The following is a 6,000-nucleotide window of genomic DNA, read 5'->3' on the forward strand; positions in this document are numbered from 1 at the left end:
AATAAGTTAAAATGAGCCTCTCCTGAGCTGGTGATCCTGGAAAATTCATTCAACTTTTTAAGTTATTATTTAAGAAAGAAAATGGCTAATTCAGCTCTGATCAAAAATTATTCTCTTTGTTAACACATCATTTCTTTACTAATACTTCACTTTCAGAATGGTAACCTTAAAAAGTATCATAAAACATGGCCCTGTTTGAGTTTGCACCAGTTTGACACTGAAATGATTCCACTGATTTCAATAGTTATTATCTGATTTACGCCAGGAACAAGCTATGAGGTCAGAAAACCTATTATACAAATACAGTAAATTAATCTAAGGTAAAATCATCTTGTTCACGCTTTGGCTACACGTTAAAAACAAACTAGACCAGGATAGAGTAAAGTTAGATTTTAAAGACCAAAAACTGATAGGTCCTGTGATTTCAGAGCACTTTTTATTACACTGACATGTATGGCAACTGTCCATAAACACTGCAAACATTATACTACCATAATGTGTTAGCTGACTAATAACTAAACAGGTGCAAATGATACAGACTGAAACATACGCAGCTGATGAGAAAAATGTTATGGTTAAAATGTATGACTGTAGCATCCAGGAGCCCCATTCCGGGTCCAGGGCCCTGCTGTGCTAGGTGCAGTACAACCGCAAAACACAAAGACAGTCCCTGTCCCGAGGAGCCTACAATCTAAGACAAGAGACAACAAATGGATACCAACAGACAGGGGAGTACAGGGAAACAATGAGACAATATTGTCAGCACGATACTATGGTCTCTGTACACTAGCAGCCCAGCCATTGTCAAGTTGTTTATAAAACTCCCCACTATGAGCACTGCCACCCAAAATGTGCGGGCTGCAGTTTGTAGCTAATGTAAACAAGAGCATCCTGTGCCTCCCAGCAGGCATGTATTTCTGACTGTATCTTATAAGTTAGACATGCCTGGTGGCTGGCAGACCCTTTAATTTGTTTTTACGGGCTGGTATAGTCCCACATCATCTTTTCTAGGGGAAGATTCTGCCTTGTTACTCCACTATGCCTTATTTCCTTTCTCTTCAAAGCTTGAGTGTTACAGAGGTCAGTATCTAGCCCTTTAAACAAATACTAACAGTAGGTAGCTGAGAAAAAAAGGGTCTGTAAATAGGATTGCAACCACTGAAATCAATGGAGTTACTAGTGTGAAAGAAGAGGACAATGTATATTTCTATTTTCTACATGCAGCATTAGTTACACACAGAGGACTTGATTCTTCTCTTGCATGCTCCAGTTTCATATTGTTATAACTCCTATATTGCTACAGAGTTATTAGTAACTTACACTGGTATAAATGAGAGCAGAATCAGATCTAGGATTTTCCACTCACACCACAAGAGTGTTTTCTTTCTTTGTTTTAAAGACAAGGAGGAAAGAAAGGGCAGGATTTGGCGATTACTTGCCAGCTATGTTAATGTGATATTTCAAGTAAAACAAAGGAAACAGTCTCATCCTTTCTAATTAGTAAATGTTTGTAAAGCACTTTGAAGATGAGAAGTACTAAGTGTTAATCATTAATTTTATTTCAACCAATCTATAATATTTCTGCATGTGTGACCACAGAATAAGTTTCAATAAAAATGTATTTGGACTACCAAGACAAAATTGCTTAAAAGCTTTTGATCTGCTTATACATCACATCTCTGCAGACCTTTTTCTTTCAACCCAGAGTTGCATTCAAAAGCAGAAAGATATACAGCTGACATTTCAAACTGAATGACACTACGATAAACTAGGGTTTCTCTAGAAGATAAAATACATCATAAATCGGTGTAACACTTACCTCACTTTAAATATTACTGTCTCCTTTTATCAGGTAACACTATATAACCTCCCCTTACCTCCTTTCTTCCCATATTTTATTTGGGATTTTAATTCCGAACAATGATCACAACCAGAATTTTTTTAATTAAAATAAAATATATGGCTTTAGAGGTTTAGGTTATCTGATAAAAAGATTTAATTAAAAAGATACCGACTCTTTTGAGTCCCTGCTAAAAGTGATAATAACTGAAATGTACAGTGTAAATCTTATTCTGTAAATGTCTTTTTAACAAAACAATTATTCCTTTCCATAAAGTCCACTCGACTATTGGACCTCCTTATTGCAGAGTTTCACAAAATCATACATTTATTCAAAACTATTTTAGGGCAATAGAGTGGAATAACTGCAACTACTCATATTCCAGTCTATAGAAGCAACTGAGTTTTTACTTTCAGGGCACTTTTTACTTAACATGACACTTTGCGAACATACACACACATCCTGGCTTCACTGACGTCAATGGCAAAATTAATGTCAATGGAGCTAGGATTTTACCCAGATCTCTGCCCCAAGGATCTTGCAATCAAATTAAGACAGACAAATATAAAACAAGCAAATAATCTGTACAGAAGTAAGTAAGGTGAAATGCAATCCTAGACATCAGCACTGTAGTGCTTTATTAATGGGGTGGGTTTAAAGGACGCGTTAGAAAGCCATGAATTATCTGACTGTGGTCAGTACCAAAATGAATCAAGCTCTCACACTATCATCTTAGGTATGTGTTGGCTCCAAACCATGAAAACTCATTTGCTTGTGAGATTAGAAAGATCAAAAACATAATTCAAGGTTTTCAAAGTGGGAGCCTATAAAATAGTCACAAAAGTCCAATAAGTGGTCTGATTTTCAGAGATTCTGAGAACCCACAATCCACCATTGATTTCCCACAAGTTTAAAAATGGTCAACTTCCTATCTGAAAAAAAAATGGGGATAATATACCTATTCCTGAGATGCTGTCAAGAAAATACGGTGAGAATTAGTTAATATTTATACAGTCATCTGTAAATCTAAAGATTTAAAGGTAGAGTAATTATTGTTATTGAGTATATGCTGGTTTGCTGAAAGTGGAGTGAAAGTATAAAACACCCCAGACTACCTTGCATATACTGTAAAACACCCTGTGTATAATTAAATCAAGACATTTTTGACCATATAAGATATAGCTATTTAAGCATGAGTTATTGAAGTACTAGTTTTTTTATATTGTTGCAATTAACCAGGAAACTGGTTGGAATTTCTTTGAATGAACTAGCCAAATTAATTGTTAAGATATAAAGTTTTTATGCTTATTTTATAAACCATTGCAGAAACTTTGATCATTTCAAGAATAATGATTTCTGTTTATTGCTACCATTCAGTTCTTTAATATTAAATTATCATGACTGAGGTAAGTAATAAAACAAGTGCTAGAATATTTTCTGAATACAGATAGTTGGATTTGATTATATGCAGAAAGTCAAAAGTTTTATACACAATATTTTTTCAGATCCCTACCTGGTTGGTTGATTTTGGTTCCCCAGTTGGCTGATGCTGTGCAGTCACTTTATGCACTACCTAAGCCAGTCAAAGGAAAACAATGATCAGAAGTAGGGAAGAGCTGCATGCAGTCCCTATTACAATGTAGAAAGGAAGGTTGTTTTTTGACACTTCTCAAATATTTATGTGGGATATAGAGGTCAATACTCACCTATGGTAAGTTCATCAAGGATGCTGAAGAGAAGTGTGGGCTATACATCAAAGCTGTCAGAAGGATAGCAAGCCACCGGTTCTTACCTTTCCTACTGCTAATACTTGTTTTAGTCATTTATGTAAGCAGTCTAATTTTCAGAGGTGCTGAGTCCTGAGCAGTTTCCCGTGAAGTTAATGGGAGCCACTGGTATAAGGCATTTTTGAAAACCAGACCAAACTTATTTAGGTGACTAAATAGGGTCTTCAGGCCCAGCTTTAGGCATCCATTTTGAAAATGTTGGCCCTATAATCTATAATATTTAATCCTATCTAATGGAAGTGTAGGTCATCTTGTTTATCCATATAAATGGCAAATTCTTTTTTAAAATCCTGTTGGCCTCTTGGATTCAGTGATACCCTGTTTCAATGAGTTCCATAGACTGATTATGTATTATGTTTAAAAGGTTTTCTTTTTCCGTTTTAAATTTATCTTCAGTTTCATTATTATTATTAATCAGATTTATTACATTACTGCCTAAAGGCCAGCTGAGAAGGGGACCATCATTAATTGTTCCCTTGTTCTTGTAATAGGAAAGAGGGGTGAATAGAAGTTCTACTCTTATTTTCTGCATACCATTCATTAGTTTATATACTTCTATCATGTCTTCTCTTCTTCGTCAGCTTCTTGAAAGATTCTACCAGTTCTAACAGAATTCCCTGTTGTAAAGATTGGGAATATTCCAAAAACGAATGGAATCTTACAAACTAGTGGAACCTTTTAAGCTGCCCCCTATATTGGCCCCCTGATGACAGGAAGAAAGTTTGACTTAATAGGTCAATGATCTAAGCCTCTGGTCTTATAAACAAATTAATAGCTGTTTTATAGTTTTTAAAAATTCAAGCTCCTTTCTGTCCCTTAATGTAGTTGAGCTATTTTCATGTCATTACTTTAGCATTTGCCTTCCTAATATCAACAAGAAAGATAAAAATAGGCTGCAGTTAACAGAATTCAGGAAGAATTTTACACAGATGGGAAGCACTGTGTGCGTGCTATATCTATGCTCTAAAATTAACACTGATCCAAGAAAGACTGGGGTCATGTTTTTTTAGGATTAAAGACTTTTGTTGTCATCTGACCAAAAAAAAAAAAATACACAGGAAAAGCTTTTTACTCTCACATTTCCATCTTTCTTAGATCTTGAAGTAGTAAAAATATGCTGGGAATCGGGTACAAAGCCATTCACCTCTAGTTCACTTGTATGGATTTGGCTCAGGTTTGTAGTTGTCAGAAGTTCAATGGCATCTAGTCATTCTTCCATCATTACCATTGGTGACTGTCAATGATCTCCATGCATATCCCACTGGACAGGTATCCATATTTCCCAAACCATCACAATCATTAGGATTAGATGGCAACTCTGGGGCCACTTTCAACAAAATGACTCGTGTAAAATAAACATGGAGATTGAACGGTTGTCTCTCCTGTCAGAGTGCTCCCTCCACAAAAGGGCTGATGGCTAATGTAAAGAAGTGTGCACTGTTCAGTAGATAAACAAAGGACTTGCACTGTCTGTTTGGCACTTTTCATACACTGTGTTAAAATGTATTTCCAATTTACTATATCCACAGAGTAGCAGAATATTTTGTTTGTATCAGATATTAGTACAATAAATAATAGTGCAGTCTCTGTGATGATTTAGAACCAAATTTTCAAAAGTGTTTCTTTACCTCATTCAGTTTTGCTCATGCTCAGCCTACATACAGATATGCTGTATGTATTCCTCTGACTCTTATGTACATATAGGTATGTGGTGCATAAACCAGCATTATACACATGATCATTAGAAACAGCCTGCTGCCAACAAGGCCAGGAAATTCAGCATATTCTAAGGAAGGAGCATTAAGTATATTTATTTGAGGGATATTTGTAAGAGATGTTATTGCGTGAGAGAGGTATGTAGTCCTGCTTGCTCTCAGCTTTCCAATTCTTCATCTCAGCATCTTTCAAATCATTAATCATGTATATTTATAACAGGTGGAGAGGAGAGGCTTTAAAAGTGCTGTTTAATCTGAAGGATGGGAATAATGGTTGGAAAAATGATTGGGTTCATTTTGGAACCTGGTATTTGGGTAGCTGACTTTATTCACTTTAGCCAACACTGTTTTTTACACAGCAATTTCTATAACTAAGGCCCAGTGTTGCATGCCCAGTGCACACAACAACTTGCCCGGATCAGGCCTTAATGTGTAGTCAAATTTGTTCATGCTTAGGTGATCACACAGTCCCATGACTCCAGGAGTATTTATGGATGACTGTGTTTATAAACAGAACTGATAACGTATTTTCATATTATTGATCTTATCTTTCTAAAAATAACACTACTTAGGTAGAAAGCTATTAATCATTAATACACAAAGTTGTTTCTCGACTTCTCTATTTTTGTGAACACCTACTTTTATGCTGGAAAAAAAA

Source organism: Lepidochelys kempii, chromosome 4 (genome assembly GCF_965140265.1).
Source record: "Lepidochelys kempii isolate rLepKem1 chromosome 4, rLepKem1.hap2, whole genome shotgun sequence".
NCBI classification, from domain to species: domain Eukaryota; kingdom Metazoa; phylum Chordata; order Testudines; family Cheloniidae; genus Lepidochelys; species Lepidochelys kempii.